Source organism: Pelodiscus sinensis, chromosome 13 (assembly GCF_049634645.1).
Source record: "Pelodiscus sinensis isolate JC-2024 chromosome 13, ASM4963464v1, whole genome shotgun sequence".
Classification (NCBI taxonomy): Eukaryota; Metazoa; Chordata; order Testudines; family Trionychidae; genus Pelodiscus; species Pelodiscus sinensis.
The window spans coordinates 29,502,787-29,520,265 of record NC_134723.1 but is presented as its reverse complement, the minus strand read 5'-3'; the positions used below and the strand labels follow the sequence as shown (position 1 = coordinate 29,520,265).

At 43.8% G+C, this 17,479-nt stretch overlaps 1 protein-coding gene across 2 annotated transcripts in view; it reads left to right on the top strand.

Annotated features, from left to right (window-relative positions):
- The window catches only part of GAB3 (GRB2 associated binding protein 3), a 114,749-nt gene that overhangs the window by 47,006 nt on the left and 50,264 nt on the right, over positions 1-17,479 (top strand). Inside the window, exon 1 of one of the 2 annotated variants that reach the window (XM_075940967.1) lies at positions 1,645-10,529. The exons of the other annotated variant lie outside the window; for it this stretch is intronic. The gene's annotated coding sequence lies outside the window, so the exon portion shown is untranslated. Of the gene's footprint in view, positions 1-1,644; positions 10,530-17,479 lie in introns of those variants that run through there. 2 annotated transcript variants of the gene reach the window in all.

Here is a 17,479-nt window from a genome sequence, read left to right as displayed (position 1 = left end):
GACTTTGCAAGATTGGGAGCATTGATTGTGCAATGCTGAGGTGTTAATTCATTTTATTCCGCAAAGGTCTAGTTTGAAACTGCAGTACTAGATGAGTGACAGACTTCACCCTAAGTAATAAAGACTTGGGATAGTCTATAATGTTATTTTACATCAGCTTAGTATGGGAATTATACTGCTGTGAACATCTGATCCAGCAAAAATCTTTGTGGTGATGTATGTTTGTCTACATATATGGGGTGGCTATCTACTCTGTATCCAACCTCTCTAGACCATTGTTTGCACAGGGTTTTGAGATTCCTCTTGAAAGCAAGCGTAAAATGAAGGACAGTGTTACTTTCTGCTGCTGAAACAGAATTTGCTCAGTGAGTCATGAGACAATCACAATGGTGAAGAAGAATCTCTCTAAAAAATGTCATGATGTGACATGTGCATAAGTCTATTGTGTTTTTAGTGGATCCAGGAGCTTTGGGTGGAAAAGTAGGAAAAATCCTGACTTCTTGTGTCAAGGAGCAAAACTTGATGGATATATTGTTTAATTCCGAGGCAAATCTGACTAAGGGTCTGTCTATATTAAGGGTATCAGATTCAGTCCATCTGCAGGGTGAGTCACATAGGAAAGTGCCAGTACATATGACTTGCACATAGTCATTTGCCTGCTGATTAGTGCAACATTAGCAACTAATTTATCTGACACAGTGCAGCCTAAGACTTTGCTTTAAAAGCCATTGTTTAAAATAGATTCGCCCTCCCTTCATGAGGGAGCTCCCAGTCATTCTACCTGCCAACAGAAGGACATCCAGAATTTGGTCCCTCACTTGGTCCCTCATTCACCATGCCAGAAAATGGCTGATAGCATCAGAGATGATGCTTTAAACAACAGTAACAGCTGCTATGCTGGATAATTAAGTGAAGACTGTTCCCTGGGCTGCAGAGGGAGCATAGTCCAGTTTCCCATCCTCATCTTCCTGGGAGAGGGACAGGAATAACACTTGGTACTTCAGTGCAATACTTATGACTGTGCACTCTGTAGGACAGTGATTGTTGTTTGTACATCACCTCGCATAATGGGGCCCTGAACCATGCCTGGCTGCTATGGAACACATATTAATAAGAGCAGTATATGTGGCTCTTTGTACTGTTCAGGCACTAATTTTCCCCCATCAGGTAAATATTAGCGGGGGAGCTGACCGCTTCTGCAGGCCTTAGGGCAAAGTGTGTGTGTATGTGGGGGGCTCCATGTCCTTGAAGGGGCGGGGCCATGCAGAAGGGGCAGGGTGAGTGGAGACCAGGTTTCAGCACTACTTGGACCACAGTGCTGGGTCCCTTCCAGCCCTCAGAGCCACACTCTCTGATAGCAATATTAAGGGCCTGGGGCTCCGACTACCACTGCTGCCACGGCAGCTGAAGCCAAGAGCTGGGGCCCCTTTGAATCACCAGGCACCAGGGTAACTTCTCCCTTTGCTTCTTCTCCCCATCAGTACGCCTGAAAATGAGTAGCCCTATTTTACAGTTGGGCAGAGAAAGTGCCAGTGACTTTCTCCAGGCCACACAGGGAGTCCTCGTCAGAGCTAGAATAACAACAAAAGAGTTGCTGACTCCCAAACCCCTACACAGATCTCTTCTGCTTGAAATTTGTGCAGGAGGAATCTCCCGGGGGGGGGGGGGAGGAGTGTAAAATCTGGGAAAGAATAGAGACCCCACAGGAAAATGTTTGATATAGCTGGAGCTGGGCCTGCCTCCCCTGATCTCCGGCTTCTGTCCATAGTCCGTGCCTTACTGGGAACGAGAGCTGGTGTGGGAGGGGATACCACAGTTACATGTTCCTAGAATCCCAAAGGATCCGTTTTCCTTTTCTCATTCTCATACACACGCAGGCACAAACACGTGCCCCTCGCTACTCCAAAGAGGATGTCTAAGTTAGCCTCTGAGGAATAGCTATAAAAATACAGGCAAGAGGTCAGTTTTCAGAGTTGTCAGTGGTTCTGCATTACTGGCTCAATGGCAGTGCAAAGCACGACAGCCCTAACACGGCAGGGTGGGCAAACTGAACCCTTGCACAATTCTGTCAGCTCACTCGTCTCTACCACACATCTGGCATCTTTGGATCTTTTATATCTTTCTCCAGTTAGTCACACCGCGTTTCTCCTTTCCTAAGCAGACCCGACAGACATAGCTATCTAGCCAGTCAGACTAGCCCTCTCCAGCACAATCACAGGAAGTTATTCCAAGCCTCAGACAAATCCCATTTCTATCTCTGGAAGAGTAAAAGGTCAAAAAACACCAGGCTGCAACTTTGCCAGCAATATCAGCCCTAGCAGTCGCAGCAGCCATCGCAAGGCAGAACAGAGGGGAGCATGTAGCAAGCAATCATGTCCTGGTGACTTCCAGCCTTCTGCTCACTCTCATCCTGACATGCCTGGACTCCAGATCCCAGGGGATCACAGACTCCAAAGGAAGTGAAGGCAAGTGGGAGCTCAGAATGGACTATGGAAGCTGCTTCAATCAAAGAGCAGCCCTGGGAGAGTGAAGAATAAAATGTACCAAAGCAGCTCTCTTCAAATTCCATACAGTTCCTTGTCCCTCAGGACTCTTAATATTTTTTGCCAAGCAAATTCATATTGGCTCCTAACCACATGCCCGTCCTCTCAGAGCAATATGTAGTTAGTTTAGGTCTCATCAAAAGATTTTTGTTTAGTTTTTACCCTTCAGTCCTTGCATGCTAGCAAAACAGTTCAGCATAAGGAAAGTCGATTGCAATGTAGTTTCTAAAGCTCCTAGGATTTCGTAGCCCTATAGGCTTTCCTTAATGAGATGACAATCTGGTGACATTATGTTCAAACTACCCCCAATCCTTTAGGCTACATCTATACTACAGTAGAAAGTCGACTTAAGCTACCCAATTCCAGCAACATAGTTGGAGTCAGTGTACCTTACATTGAGTTACTGTGTGGTGTCAACAGGAAAAACTTTTATGTCAACTACCCTTACTATTCTCATTGGGGGTGGAGTAACAGGATCAACAGGAGAGCAATCTGCAGTTGATTTAGCAGGTCTTCTGTAGACACACTAAGTCGACTGCTGGTGGACTGATTTCAGTGTGTTGATCTGGACTGTCGTGTAGATGTAATCTTAGTGTTCAGCAACATTATATCACATGATTTTTTAAACATATGTCCTCTCAATTCAGATAAAGATGTGGGTTTCAGTGATCTGTCATTCCTGAAAAGTCTGATACCGTTTAAGTAACTGCTTGCTCCCTACTTTCGCTCTGTGTGAGTTGGAGTTACACCACCCATCACAGACTGAGGATTTGATTTTGAAAAGCACCATGTTTCTGTGGTCACAGTTGTGCTCAGAAGGAAAGGGAGAATTGGGTGGGATATTGAAACCTGTAAGCACTGACTTTGGGGCTGTATAGCTGGAAAAATGACCATGACAGTAACTTCTGGTGGCCCTGGGCAGGCGTCTCCTTTCTGTAGAGCTCTTCCTAACTTTGATTAGCCTTGAACCCTCTTGGGACTTGGCTTTTCTGACTGACCAGTAAAAGGTAGGGTGGAGGGGGAAGGTCTTCCAGTACTTCTGAAGAACCCAATCATCTCTCCACATGCTCACAGACTCCTGTATCTTGCTCCCTCGTTTTTCCTTCTTGGTTCAGATTTCCTGTTCCACCCATTCCCTTCCGTCAGGAAGTGGCATGGATGCTTTATTAGGCCGGGACTCCATGTGTTTCCCTTTGTGTTGCAATTTGGACCTAATCTTCTAATGAACATTCTCTTTAAATAAGACACTGAAGATAACGTTGGCTTAGACATGCTTGTTCTAGGACACGAATGTCCCCAGCCAAAGCAGACATGTTCTGCAAAAAAACAAAAACAAACCCATGCCACTCGTTTTCTGTCAATAAGCAGCTTTGACAGATAGCTGGTGATGGCTGCCTTATTCCTGCTTGTTCCCAGTCCTGTGCATCAGTTAGAGCAGCTTCCACGCTTGCTCCAACCTATTCGCTGTGCCAGAAGCTGCATAGTGGTCAGATATTCCAGCATCACACCAGCTGAGGACTCCTCAACATGATGGATATCTTCAGCTAAAGGTCTAGAATTAGTTGCTGCTCTACATGGCTTGAGCTGCACAAAGCAGATCAGAGAATCCACTCTCATGTCAACACCCCACTTCCCGGTTCTTACCTCTGAAAAATACTGATGTGTCTACTATATGTTTGTACAGTGCCTACCACAATGGGACCCTGGCATCGATGTGCTGCAGCAATGCAAATAATAAATGCTGTAAAACCCTACAGTCTGTCATATGTTCAGCTTTGCTGCTCTATCCCTAGTCAGATGCATGCAGAGGCTAAGAGGCATAGGTTGCTGGGATTACGCCAACCAGAAGACCACCAGAAAATGCTTAGCAAAGCCACCAGAAAATGCTTAGCAAACTGGGATTTGAGGCTTTATAATGGTGACCTCTGTCACTGGATGTACTTCAGACAGTGAAAACCATGGGCTTGTGGGACTTCAGCGAAAAAAGGGATGGGGAAGAGCAGGAGAGGAGATGACAGGGAAGATAGTGAGCGAGATGTTACAGAAAAGCAGAAACAAGAGCTGCAGTTCTGAAAATGATGGTGGAAAAACCCTGTTGGTTTGTTATCTGCACTTTCATAAAGGTGAACTCAAGTAACCATTCCACAAACACACATTTTTATCATTGTCGCTGATTACTGAGAATAGTGTAACAGTTTTTAAGAAAAAGATTAAGACACCGGACCAAAACAAGTATAAATCAGCATAGCTTCATTGACTTGAAGTGGAATTCTGCCCGTTTGCACCAGCTGAGAATTCGGCCCTGTCTCAAATATTACTATTGTGACAGTTTGAGAAATTATATAAAAGGAGCTATTACTCTTCTCCCACATTACATATATTTAAGGTATCATTGAGCACATTTAATTGCACATTGTTTCTAACAGATCAAACTATAGTCTCTGAACTTTTCTTTCCAAAGCATTCTCTCCCCTCCACTCTCCTTCCCCCAAATTGTTAGTTATATGCAGAGTTTTACTTCAGCCGCACTGGCAAAGTCTGCTTTAAAAAATGGTAGGAAGCTGCGTAAGATACCTCCACTTGTTTGGGAATACAATTCTGTCTGCTTATAGTTTACAAAACTGCATTTTTGATGTGGCTAGAAAGAGTTGGACTGGGAAGGGAAGAACTCAAAATTCCAAGGTGATATATCAAGGGATACGATACGTTAGCTCAAACTGAGGGTTGTGACAGGAGCATAATGTTGTGTGTATCAGAAATATAAAGGGAAAATAACAGTCCTAGGAAGGTTCAGTGTGCAATGTGCCAATTTTAATTGTTTTCCATTTCTGAGCTATTATATTCTTCTGATGGTGAGGAAATGATATAATATTTCTGAACACTGTGATTTCATCTTTTGGTAAGGCAAGGGAAGTTAGAGAGTAATGTAATTTAAAACAAATAACAAATACACCCTCGTTAGTATTTGATGTAGTCTTATGACTTTCCATTACCTTAGAGAAATCACAGTCCAGAAATTAAAAGCAACATTATGCAAGGTATGCAAGAAAGTGACGCATTGTGTGATTCAAAGGCATAATGCACCAGTATTAGTAGGCAATATTAAAAAGTCTTTACCGGTATGTGAACCACTTGTGTGAGTGAAGGACTTAGTCCTGTCTGATCCAATCCAAAACCTCTTTATGGCAACAAAAAGAAGCTCATTGACTTCCATGGGCTTTGGATCATGCCCTAAGTTCCAATTCCAATTTACTCTTTTAATATATTTACTGGTATAGGAGAGGAAGAGGGTGAAATAGATACACTGAGAAACAAAGCACTTGTCTGTAGAATTTCACATCCCTGTTCCCTTTCCACACCAGACCATGGAACTTCACACAGGCTCATTTCATGAGCACGAGAAGTTTAAGTAATAAATGCCTAGATGCTGGAGCTGACTTTACCCATATGTAGAATGCAGCTAAAAATGGTAGCTAGAATCCAAAGGAAAAATAGATTTTTTTTCATATAGAATATGAAAATACTATTTTTAAAAACTTTATTTCCCCTCATCACCTTGCTTGTTTGCAAGAGCCATATAATGCATAAAAAGAAAACAAAAACCAAACAACTCACAAGGAATTATTTAAAAAATAATTAATTAATTACATATAATCAAAAGTTGCACACAGAGTTTTGTTTTTATTTTGTATTAGATTTTGTGTATTTTAAAATTTAAAAGGCAGATAAATGTTGATGTGTTATTCTAGCGAGACCTGTGACTGATTAGCATGTTTCCACAAACTAAATAGGGTCAAAAAATAAACAAAAGTCAAAAATTCTGTTTATCTCTCCTATAAAATGTAAAATCAGAGAAGACTAATTCAAAGTAGCTTTTAAAGAAGAAAAGAATAAGTGCTTAACAATGAACAATTACTAATCAAAAACAGAAAGGAACACATCTTAGGCAGTAAAAATCCAGTTAAAAACAACAGAGAGGATAATAAAACAGCTTTTTTAATTCCTTAGGGTAACTTTGTAATTATCCTAGTAATGCACTCCAAATTAAGCAGTCTCATGTATAACAACTATTCAGAGGTTCCTATTGTTATTGCATGATCATTGGTATTTTTCAAATAATGCCAATATACAAAATATAGATGGGCCCAACGGCGGAGTTCAGATCCAAATTCAAATACACATTTGTACAATTTGAGCATATAATTTAATCAACAAATGCCATCACTTTGTCTTGTTTGTTTGTTTTGTTTGTGAATTACTTGCAAGCTTATTGCTATATTCTTGAGTAAGTTCATACTTAGACTTAAGTCTTGATCTGTAACTTGTTTAGATACTGTTTTTAATAAGTACTTGTATTCAGTTACTGAAATTTGAGATCTGTTGGTTAGCTTTGATTGGATGCGCAAATCACATGGTGTATTTCTATTCACCAAGTGGATTACAGTAAAACTCCAATAGTCCGGCATCCAATAGTCCGGCACACCTGATAGTCCGCCATCAAAATGGCAAGAGCCTAGTGAGTGAGCTTCAGCAAAAAATGAGTCACAAGGTAACAGCGGCAGCAGCTGAACTGAGCAAAAAGGGTAAAAAAGGCTTAAAAACACTAAAATATTACAGTATACTGTATACAGTATGTACAATAAAAAGGGTTAAAAACACTTTATATACAGTATATAATGTATACAGTATATATATAACCAGTTTATAGTACCTCCTGATAGTCTGGCATATCTGATAATCCGGCACCACCTAGGTCCCATAGGTTCCAGATTATTAGAAGTCTACTGTAGTATGATTAGTAGCATCAAGTTTCCAGGGAAATGCTCATCTTTACAAATTTAAAATGGGTTAATTATTTATTACTTGTGCTCTTGTGGTACCCACAATGTGCCAGGCACTGTACACACACAGATGAAAACCTACTCCCTGCCCAGATAGCTCACCATATCTTTTTCCAGTATTGACTTAAAGGTTGCTGATGCCCCAGCCATTCTTGTCAGTAAACTTGTGGAATAGACACTTCAAAGAATGGGACATAAATTCAGCTGATAAGAATTCATATAAAAATTAAAACAAATACTTCTGGAAAATAACCTGCAGTGTTATATGTATGCATACAGCTCTTCTCTGTTATAGACTGATATATTGACATAATCCAGAACTATTTATAAAGCTATAGACAGATATGGACAGTATAACTCTATATCTGACAGTATAACAACAGCGGTGTGCAAGCCAGCTCAGATGGGAAAATAAGCTTTTCCCAAAATTTGACCTGAGGCCAAGATGCAAAAATTTGTAGATTAAACATAAGACCCACTTCTGGTCCAATTCATATCTTAGTCCACAAGTGGCCCCATTGAAATCAGTAGGGCTATTTGTGAAGTTATTCATTGAGAATAAGTGTATACACAGTCTGGCCTATTGATATGAGTGGAAAAACTCCCATTGACTTTCAGAATGTGGAGTGATTTGACAGGCGGGTATGTGACGAGCACCCTGTCTGCCCTGAAGCATGAAGTGGAAGAAATCTCACCAGAAGACCTGTTCCCATGAGATTTCTATTATACTTTTACAGGCCCAACAAATTAAATTCTGCACCAATTAAAGTCAGTTGCAACTTTGCCATTGACTTCAGTGGAGCCAGGATTTCACCCAGTAAGAATGCATATTTCCTACAGGACTCAGAGATCATAGAACACTAGAACTGGAAGGGATTTCTAGAGGTCATCAAGTCCTGTTGTCCCCCTGCCCTCATGGCAGGACCAGCCATCATCATTCTAGATCATCCCTAACTTAGATAGATACTCACCTAACTTAATACTCAGATCTCTCCAATGATGGAGATTCCACAACTTCCACAACTAGGCAATTTATTCCAGTGCTTACCCACCCTGAGAATTATGAAATTTTTCCTAGCGTTGACCTAACCTTCCTTGCTGCAATCTTGTCCTATCCGTAGAGGTTAAGGAGAATAATTTTTCTCCCTCTTCTTTGTAACACCCATTTACATACTTGAAAGGAGCTATCATGTCACTCATTCCTGCATGGTGCTAACTACCATGTCCCCAATCCAGAAAAGTACAAAAAGCCAGATCTACACAAAAGGGAAAGGTCAAATTAAGACACACAACTCCAGCTATGTTAATTACATAGCTGAGGTCAGTGTATCTTAATTTGGGATTTTTCCACCGTCCTCACAGTGGGAGGTTGACTGGAGCAAATGCTCCCGTAGTCTTCCCTTACTCCTTTCAGTAGTAGGAGTACTGGCTGCCATGGGGGGCACTCTCTGAGTTCAATTTAGCGTGTCTTACTAGACCCACTAAATTAAACTCTGGAAGATCAATCACAGCAGCATTGATCTTCCACTTAATGAAGAAGTGTCCTAGGTGTCTGCATAATTTTTCAGTATGTGAGTGTGTCCCATCTGTAGTCAACAGAACTAATTAGGTGCTTTGCAGTAAGCACATACTCAAGTGCTTTGCTGTATTGGAACTTAGTGATGATCTATTTCCATCTTCTTTTCTTTGTGTATATATTGGGAATGTTGGTCTTTCTTGTCTGCATTTTTTGGCATAAACTCCAGGACAAATCTGCCCTGAACAACCTCGTAATTTAAGACAGGGAGGGTGTTGAAGCTTCCCGAAGAAATCTCAGAACAACTCAAATATTTCCAGATTTGATCACCTCCCAAAGAAATCATGTATAGTGATCTTGTGAGTTGGATGGATCTTTCTTTCCCCGGGCAGTTTTTGGTGGGAAATTAGACATGGAAACAAATTCTACTCACCTTACAGTACAGATAGTACTAGTGAAAACAGTAAGACATGCCTAAGAGCACCAAGATCTGTGCCTAAAATAGTTTAAAAATATATTTGATCTGTCACCTTTTCATTCTGCTATTAATCAAGCTTTGAGAATTTCCTAAAAACTCATGAGTGAAATCCTGGATGTCAATCCTTTGCTTACATTCCCGTTGGGGCAGTATTGTTAATATCAGCCACCACCATCATAACATAAACTCTTGTGGCTTTTTCTGAACTCCCCTATTCCAGTTACCTTGGTAATTCAATAGAAAACGTGACTATTGCTGAAGAGTGGGGTTTTAAAAAAAAAGTATTGTGGGGCTCTTGCTACCAGAGTCACTTTGCCCAATTTCCTGTTTATGTTCCTTCTCTTCAGAGTTATAGTATCATGTGAGTTCAGACGGTTAAAGATAGGCAGCATGACTGTTGCTGACCTCGTACCACGTGCTCAGTTAAGGTGAAACAGCAAAATTTGTTCTGTTTCTGTAGAATGTACTGAGAAAACTGCCAGTTCTAGGTAAAGTAAAAAGAGAAGGATGTCAGCCTGAGACACAGCATAATCTATAGGCTCTAGACACCTGCAGATCTTTTCAGTCCTTAACTGTGTTACACATCTGTATTTACACCAGGCTTACAAGCTACAAGAAAGGGCATTAGTCCCCACTGTTTCTTTTTTCCTCAGCAAAAAAAGCTTTGGAGTCTTTCCATAAAAGCCATTAGTTTAGCAGCCTTACTCAAAATTTCTCAAAAGTTCAGTTCCCTTAATACAAGCCACTTCCCACCCAGCCCTTCAGAATAAGAAACAAATTCTCCATTTCCTTCAGTTACATTACAACAGCAGAGGATTACAGTGCAGTTGCCCTTTTAAATTACATGGAGGAAATAAACAAAACAATGTGATATTCGTGAAGATCTCAGGGTATAGCCAAAACCTTTAAAAATCACTTGGGGTTCCATAAGAATTTCAGAGATGGGACTAAGGGCATATCTTTACTACCAGAAGGATTGACGGGCAGCAATCGATCCAGGGGGGTTGATTTATCACGTATAGTATAGACACACAAGAAGTTGACCGCTGAGCACTCTCTTGTCGACTCCAGTACATCACCAGAATGAGACGTGTAGGCAGAGTTGACGGGAGAACATCAGCTGTTGACTTCCCACAGTGAAGATACCATGGGTAAGTAGATTTCAGTACATCGACTTCAGCGCTGTTATTCACGAAGCTGAAGTTGTGTAACTTAGATCGATGGCCTATGGTAGTGTAGATTAGGCCATAGTGTGCCTTTAGGACATTGGTTCCCAAACTGTGGTGTGTGCTGCCGCAGGGTGGCGTGTAAAGGGCAGGCCCGGCCTTAGGGCAAGGCAAGCAAAGCGGTTGTCTTGGGCCCCGGGCCTTCAAGGCCCCATGCTGCCCAGCTCCTGCCTGCCCGGCTGCTCACTCACTGCCCTGGCGGGAGCTGCCCAACCATGCAGTGCAGCCAACCACAACATGCCACCTTGGGCCCCACAAACATTTTGTCCGGGCCTGGTAGAGGGACCTGAGCGAGCCCCAATCCAGACCTGCTCTGTCACAGGGTCTGGCAGCCACTTCCGGTCCTACCTTCAGCCTTTGTGCCCCACGCACAGCCCTCCCCCAACCTTCGCCCAATGACCTGGCCCCAACCTCAGGCCTGGGCTGGGGGGGAGAGGGGCACAGACAGGAGTAAGGGGCACAATGTAAAGTTTAGAGACTAGTGTTTTAGGAGAACAGGGATTTACCTATACTATATTCAGTATTAAATGGTCTTACTACTTTATTGAGCATTAATAAACCATTTGTAAATGAATTGCAGAAATCTCCAATCTAGCCATCCCATTTGACAGAAATGATGTTGCTGTTGCAGAAGAAATTGTCACTGGGGTGCCAGTGGCATTAGTGGCAAAATCGTGAATGACAGCAACACTACTCTGTCTATGAGCACTAGAGGGAAAATGTATTGGTTCTTCTACACATTTTCCTGTTTCTTATCCAGTGTATGTAAAGAACCTACTCCAGCCCCTTTGAGATTAGTGGAAGTTTTACTTTAACTTCTAGTCAAACTGAATGAGATCCTAACTGAATGGAGCAGGAATATTCCATCGGTAGCTCACAGACCACCCTACCTACGTGGGTATGTTTAATTATCCCCATTATATAGATGAAGAAACTGAGCCACACAGAGATGAAGATCAAAGTTGCATTTGGATACATAATATTTAGGCACCTAAATCCACATTTGGTCACTTAAATAAGTGGCCTGATTTGTATAGGAGTTGATCACTGACCCAGAGGTGGATGCATTCCAGTGATGAGTAGACTAGTCATTGCATACATAGCTTGTAATCAGCAAGAGTTTATCGTGTGCTTTGGGATTTTTGGGTGAAAGGGAATATAAGTTACAGTCATGTCATCTTAGATCTCTCTCTATATAGATAAAAAAACGTTTCCTGTGGGATGACAGAGTGATGTGATGATGTCACTCTGCGTCCCGCTGCCCCTCCGCCTTCAGCTGCCTGGCCTCCTCCCCCACCCCACTCCCTGGTGCTCTGGGGAGGTGGAGGCGGGATCCACACAGTTCTCCCCACTCCCTCCCAGGCGAGCGGGATCCACATGGCCTCGCCCCTCTCCCATGTTCCAGGGAGGCAGAGGGCAGGATCCAAACTGCCTTCCCTCCCCACTTCCCAGTGCTCCAGGAGAGGGTGTGTGTGTGGAAGCTGCGTGGCCTCCCCCATCCTCAGTGCTCTGAGGAGGTGGGAGCCACACTGCCTCCCCCGTCCCCGGTGCTCCGGGGAGGCAGGAGCTGCTCGCTGCTCACACTCCTCTCTCCCCAACCCCACACAAACTTCCTCAGCCAAGACCTGTGCCCCCAGCCCACTCACTCATACACCCCCAAACTGAGATCCCACACCTCCAGCCCCTCACTCACTACCCTACCGAGACTTCCCACTCCCAGCTCCCTCACACACCCCTTCCACTGAGACTCTGCACCCTCACACACACCCTCCACCAAGACCTCACACCCCCAGCCAGCTTCTGCTCCCTCCCCACTTACCAGACATCTATGCCCAGAGAGAGTGGGGGTTGGTGAGTGTAGCGAGCAGGGGGCACAGCCCCATATTTACACATAAATATGCTGTTGGGATGGGAGAAGGGGAATGGAACTAAAAGCCTTGGCTAGCTGGCTTATCTGTAAACATCCTCACATAAAGAGTCTTGCCTGTAAGCCTTCACTGTCAGTGAGCTCGGATGCCTGGGAGAATTTAGCTGCATTCAGAAGGTGCAATTTGGGAGAGGACTAGTGAGAAGTAGAGTTTTTTCAGCTTATTTACCTTGGAAGGGAAGGAACTAGAAGAGGTGCTCCATGACCATAGGGGAGGCCCAAAGCAGATGGGAGACCATCAAATGACTTAAACCCAACTTCCTTCTTTGCTGGTTTAAGCTCTTTCTCCTGCCTTTGGGATCTACATTTTGAATCAGAACCTGCTTTACATCTGTATTAAAAAAAAAAAAAGAATCTTGTAGTCTTCAGGGAACTTTAGTCATAGGTGCAGTAAATGAGCAGTAAAGTAATGAGATTGCCATTCTCAGAGGAATCTCATGTGACACGTTAAAAAGGATGGGTGTGCTCTGGGCTTTGGCAGATTTCACACAGAGGCTGGCTTGATTGTTCTCAGACTGGTTTTTGACAGTCTGCAGATCCTTTTGAAATGATGCTCTGTCAAAGACAATCACTGTTACTTTTCTCAGAACGTTGTCACCTCAATCTGTTTCCACTCTACATTAGTCACAGTAAAATAATATCCAGACTATGCTTGAAAGATGTCATCTTGTGTGTTTATTATCTTGTACTGTTTTACTGAAACTTGGAAGATAAGCCCAGAACAAAAAAGCAAAACAAACAAACAAAAAACACCCAGAGCAGATCCAAAGACCAGCTGCCATTACAAAAGTTTTAATAGGGACCCAGACTTTGGCTTGTAATAAATAGGACCCAACACACTAAACATGTGCCTTTTAGTAATGAGTCATTACTAAATGAAACGAAAAGTATTCATATATTTACAGGCATTTATTGGCAGAAGAGCTTCAAGATTTTATTATTGCTCCAGGAAGATTAAGGAAACCTTACTTTGGAATAACCACTAGTAGTATTGCTTATTTATGGAACATATTTGGAATTTTTCCAGTCAATATCCTTCCTTCTAAAGATTGGAAACATTTTCACACTATCCCCGTGCCAATAATATTCACGTTCTTCATTTATTGGAGAGACTTTTGATAAACACAGCTTGTCTTCAGGAAGGCCCTAAATGTAACTGAAGACAAAGTGGAAGAGATAGATACTGGAGCTGTTTTCTGTTGTCCAGGATATTCCTAATGAGAAACTTCTGCTTGTGGTAGTTCTATGGGAAGGAAGAAGACAGTCTCTTTTCCTGGTCCCTGATTGACAATTTGGTGAACACTGTGTTGACTCCTGTTTCTTTGCCCACTTTTGACTAAATGACACTTACATGATGATTTAATTAAACATCTTCATATGCCCTCCCCACAAAAATCTATATATCTAGACACATTTTTTTCTACTTTAAGAACTTTTGAGCTCTTCTCAATGGTTTTTTTAAGTCATAAAATTCCAAAGCTTTCAGGTCACTTTGACTTTGACCCTGCATGCCCAAAGGAACATTAGCTTTACAAAGAATTTGCATGTTTATTAAATAGCAATGACTCACTCAGTTGCAGATGTTCGTATATATAAAGTACCATAAATATTATGGATTAGGATGTGGAATATGTGATGGGAATGTGTTTGGGGAAGCAGGCAACATTTTTCTTTGGTTTTATTCATTTTGTGGCAATCTTTTCTTTCTATGCAAGCCATAGGCTTCTTTCTGTGCATTACAGAAACAGAGAAGAGCCTGCTGGTTCACAAAGACGTCATCTCATATGCTGTATTATAATGCAGCCATCACACACTGTGGTGCAGGAAATTTTCAGGCTAGTAGTTTCAGTCAATTAAATGTATATGTATCGCCTTGAAAGGAACAAGGTATTTCCCCTCTGACTCTGCACCGTTAGAAACTTAGTAGATCCTAGGAGCAAGATTTCTGCTGACTTTCCTGAAATAAAGTCATTTTAACAGTCCTAGTGAAACTCAGTAAATGATTCACTTAGCAGTCTGCAATGCAATGAGGTTACACAGTCTATCCTAAAATGATCTGGATATCTGCTCAGTCATCTGATATAAGATAAGCAGCACAAAGGTGGTGGACTCAGCACAAAGTTAGCTTTGTAACTTGAGTCTCACTTTGCTGCTAAATGGGCACTCGCCTTGGGGTGGGTGGTGATAGCCAGAGGGCCATTAGAAATCTTAGCACAGAGTGGCAGGAGTGAAGGGGAGCAGGAAAGGCGAGTTCACACCTTTGCAACTGTGGTTGAGTTGAGTAGGCAGGATAACAGCGTGGCTGGGTAACCAGGGTAGCAGAATGTCAGGGTATTGTGAAGCTGCCTCAGTAACAGAAAGTGCTCAGCAGTCTGTTTAGTGCAGTGGAAGCTGAGCATCTGCCGGAACTAACCCTGCTCCAGAAGGGCTGGTGCTGGCATTGGCCAAGGTGTCCGAGGGCCTGGCATGGAAGAAGAGACACAAGTGGCTTTACTGCTGTTTCCTTTGGAGCCTGACATGCCCAGAGATTTGCAAGATGCCTGGACTGCTCACCAGGACCAGCACGTGGGATGAACACTAGCCAAAATGTGCAATGTCTGGTTTGCAAGACGGTTGTGCAGGGCTCAGAGTGGACGGCGTAATGTGATCTTGCGACTTCTTTTTCTGGCTTGCGGCCTAGTCTGGTGGTCTTTGCTCAGGGGAATAGAGGCTGCCACTCTCAGGTTCCCAGAGGAGGGCCGTCATTAAATGAAGTGTCAGGGACCAAACAGCTGCTGGCCTGCTCTCTAATGGCGCTGCTGGACAAGACAGGAGCCCCAGTGCTTGGCTTTAGAACCCAGAGTGGCCACAGACCCTGAGGGTGCTGGGTTAGCAGTCCTGGCCTGTGCAGCCATTCAGTGACTGCTCAGTGCAAATCATGGCTGAAGCTGTGCTTGTCCTTGTTCCAGGACATGCTCCTCCTGCTTCTTCTTGTTCTATCCTTATAACAGCCAGCTTCCAGTCTCTGCTCCAGCCTGTTTCTTTCTGGCTTGGACCCCCCAGTTCTGTCTCTGGTGTACAACTCTAGTTGACCCTCTGGATCTGGCATTTGACTTCTGCCCCTCTGCTAGTGACCCTTGTTTTGTTTTCTGGACTCCACCCACCTTGCACCTAGCTTTAACTGGTAGGCTGGACTTCTGCCTTCATCACTAAGTCCACAGCCTGGTTGTCAACAGAAAGGAAGCAATTGCAGAATAATCACTCATTTTCCTGCTCCACCCTGGGTTGCATTTGCTGGGATTACATGGCCACAGAGCCAGAGGGAATCCTAGTCTCCAGAAGAAAGTGTGTTCTCACCTTTAAATTGGATTTTTGTTGCACAGTGTTCAGTATGTTGATGCTGTGGTGATCGGCACAGGGTGCAATCCTAGAGAGATAATTGATGGCTCTAGGTATGTAAATCAACTACCAAAAAATAGGAGTAAAGAATTAAATGTACAGGCAGAGGGGGAAACAGCCAAACTGATTGCAGAGTATTGCATGGGGATATGTTAGACCAGTGCTTCCCAACATTTTTTATACCACGGACCAGCAAACCCATTCACAAATTTTTGGCAGACTGGTAACATTTTATTTGCATATTCATTTTGAAAAATGAATATGCAAATAAAACATTAATTGTCTGCCAACCCACTCATCCGTTGACACCGTTTTCTCACGGCACATCCATCTACCTCCAGCCCCAGAATGCTCTGACGCTGTTCAGCCAACCCTGGTACTCTGTGTCTCTGTATATCCCTATATTCCACTAACTCCATTACCTCACAAGTCTGTCTTGCCAAGCCTGTTATCCCAGTGCTTACTGTCTCCCGCTTCCCAACACCCCCTGCTGCCAACTTCCATTGGTCAAACATCTGTCTTGTATGGAGCCTGTCCTGCATCCGCTATCACTCCCTACTTTGGTACGCTGTGTCCCAGCGACCCCTGACTTAAATTGACAGCCTCCCATTTCCCTGGATCCTGCCCCACCGCTCCCTGATCCTAGCCCACTACCCCCAGTGTCCCGTGCTCCACAAACTCCATGACCCTGCAACTGCCTGTTCCACAAGCTCTGAGCCCCCCCCCCCCAACCTTGCTCAGACACCCTCAGATCTGCTGCCCCGAGACAGAAGCACAGGCTGTGCCACACCTGGGTTCATAACCACTGACCCACTGCAACCCACCCCCTCTCGCCCTTTGACCTCTAACCCCTGCCCTCCCTGAGCCCTAACCCTCTCCCTTAACCTCTAGCCGCAGCCAGCCCCTTGCTCCCCAGGGCCTAACCAGAGTTGCCAGGTGTCCGGTTTTCGCCCGGACAGTCCATTTTTTCTGGCCCCGTTCATTAAAAAAAACCCAGAAAATACCAGACATGTTTTTTTTTTCTGAAAAACTTTTGTCTCCTTGTATGTGGTGGTGATGTTTTGGGGTGGTTTTTTTGTTTTTTTGCCTAACACCCTTTGACTCCTGCCCTGTGCCCTTTGACCCTTCAACCTCTGACCCCTACATCCTATGCCAACACCCTCTTGCCCTGTGACCCCAACACCCTTTTGATCCCACCCCACCCCTGCACTCCCCAGTGCGAGGCTCCCCCTTTAGGGAGCATGTCCATTACTGCTGTGCAGGCAGGGGGAGCTGCCGTTGGCAGCATGTACACTCCCTCCTCCTTCGTGCCCCCTCCCTACCCGAATATGTCTCATGCTCCCATGGGCAGAAGGAGTGGGAGTGCAGAGCCCTGGCTGGGCTGCCATCTTACCTGGGGGAGAGGGGGAAGAAAGGAGGGAGGTTCCTCCTACTTCTCCTCCTCCTGCAGCTGCCTCAGCTCCAGCGCCACCACCAAGCAAAATCAGCTGCCACGGGATTTGGGAAGTGCTATGTTAGAAGGCATAAGCAAACAGCCTCATTACAGGGAGATTAATTGTGTAAAGCTGAT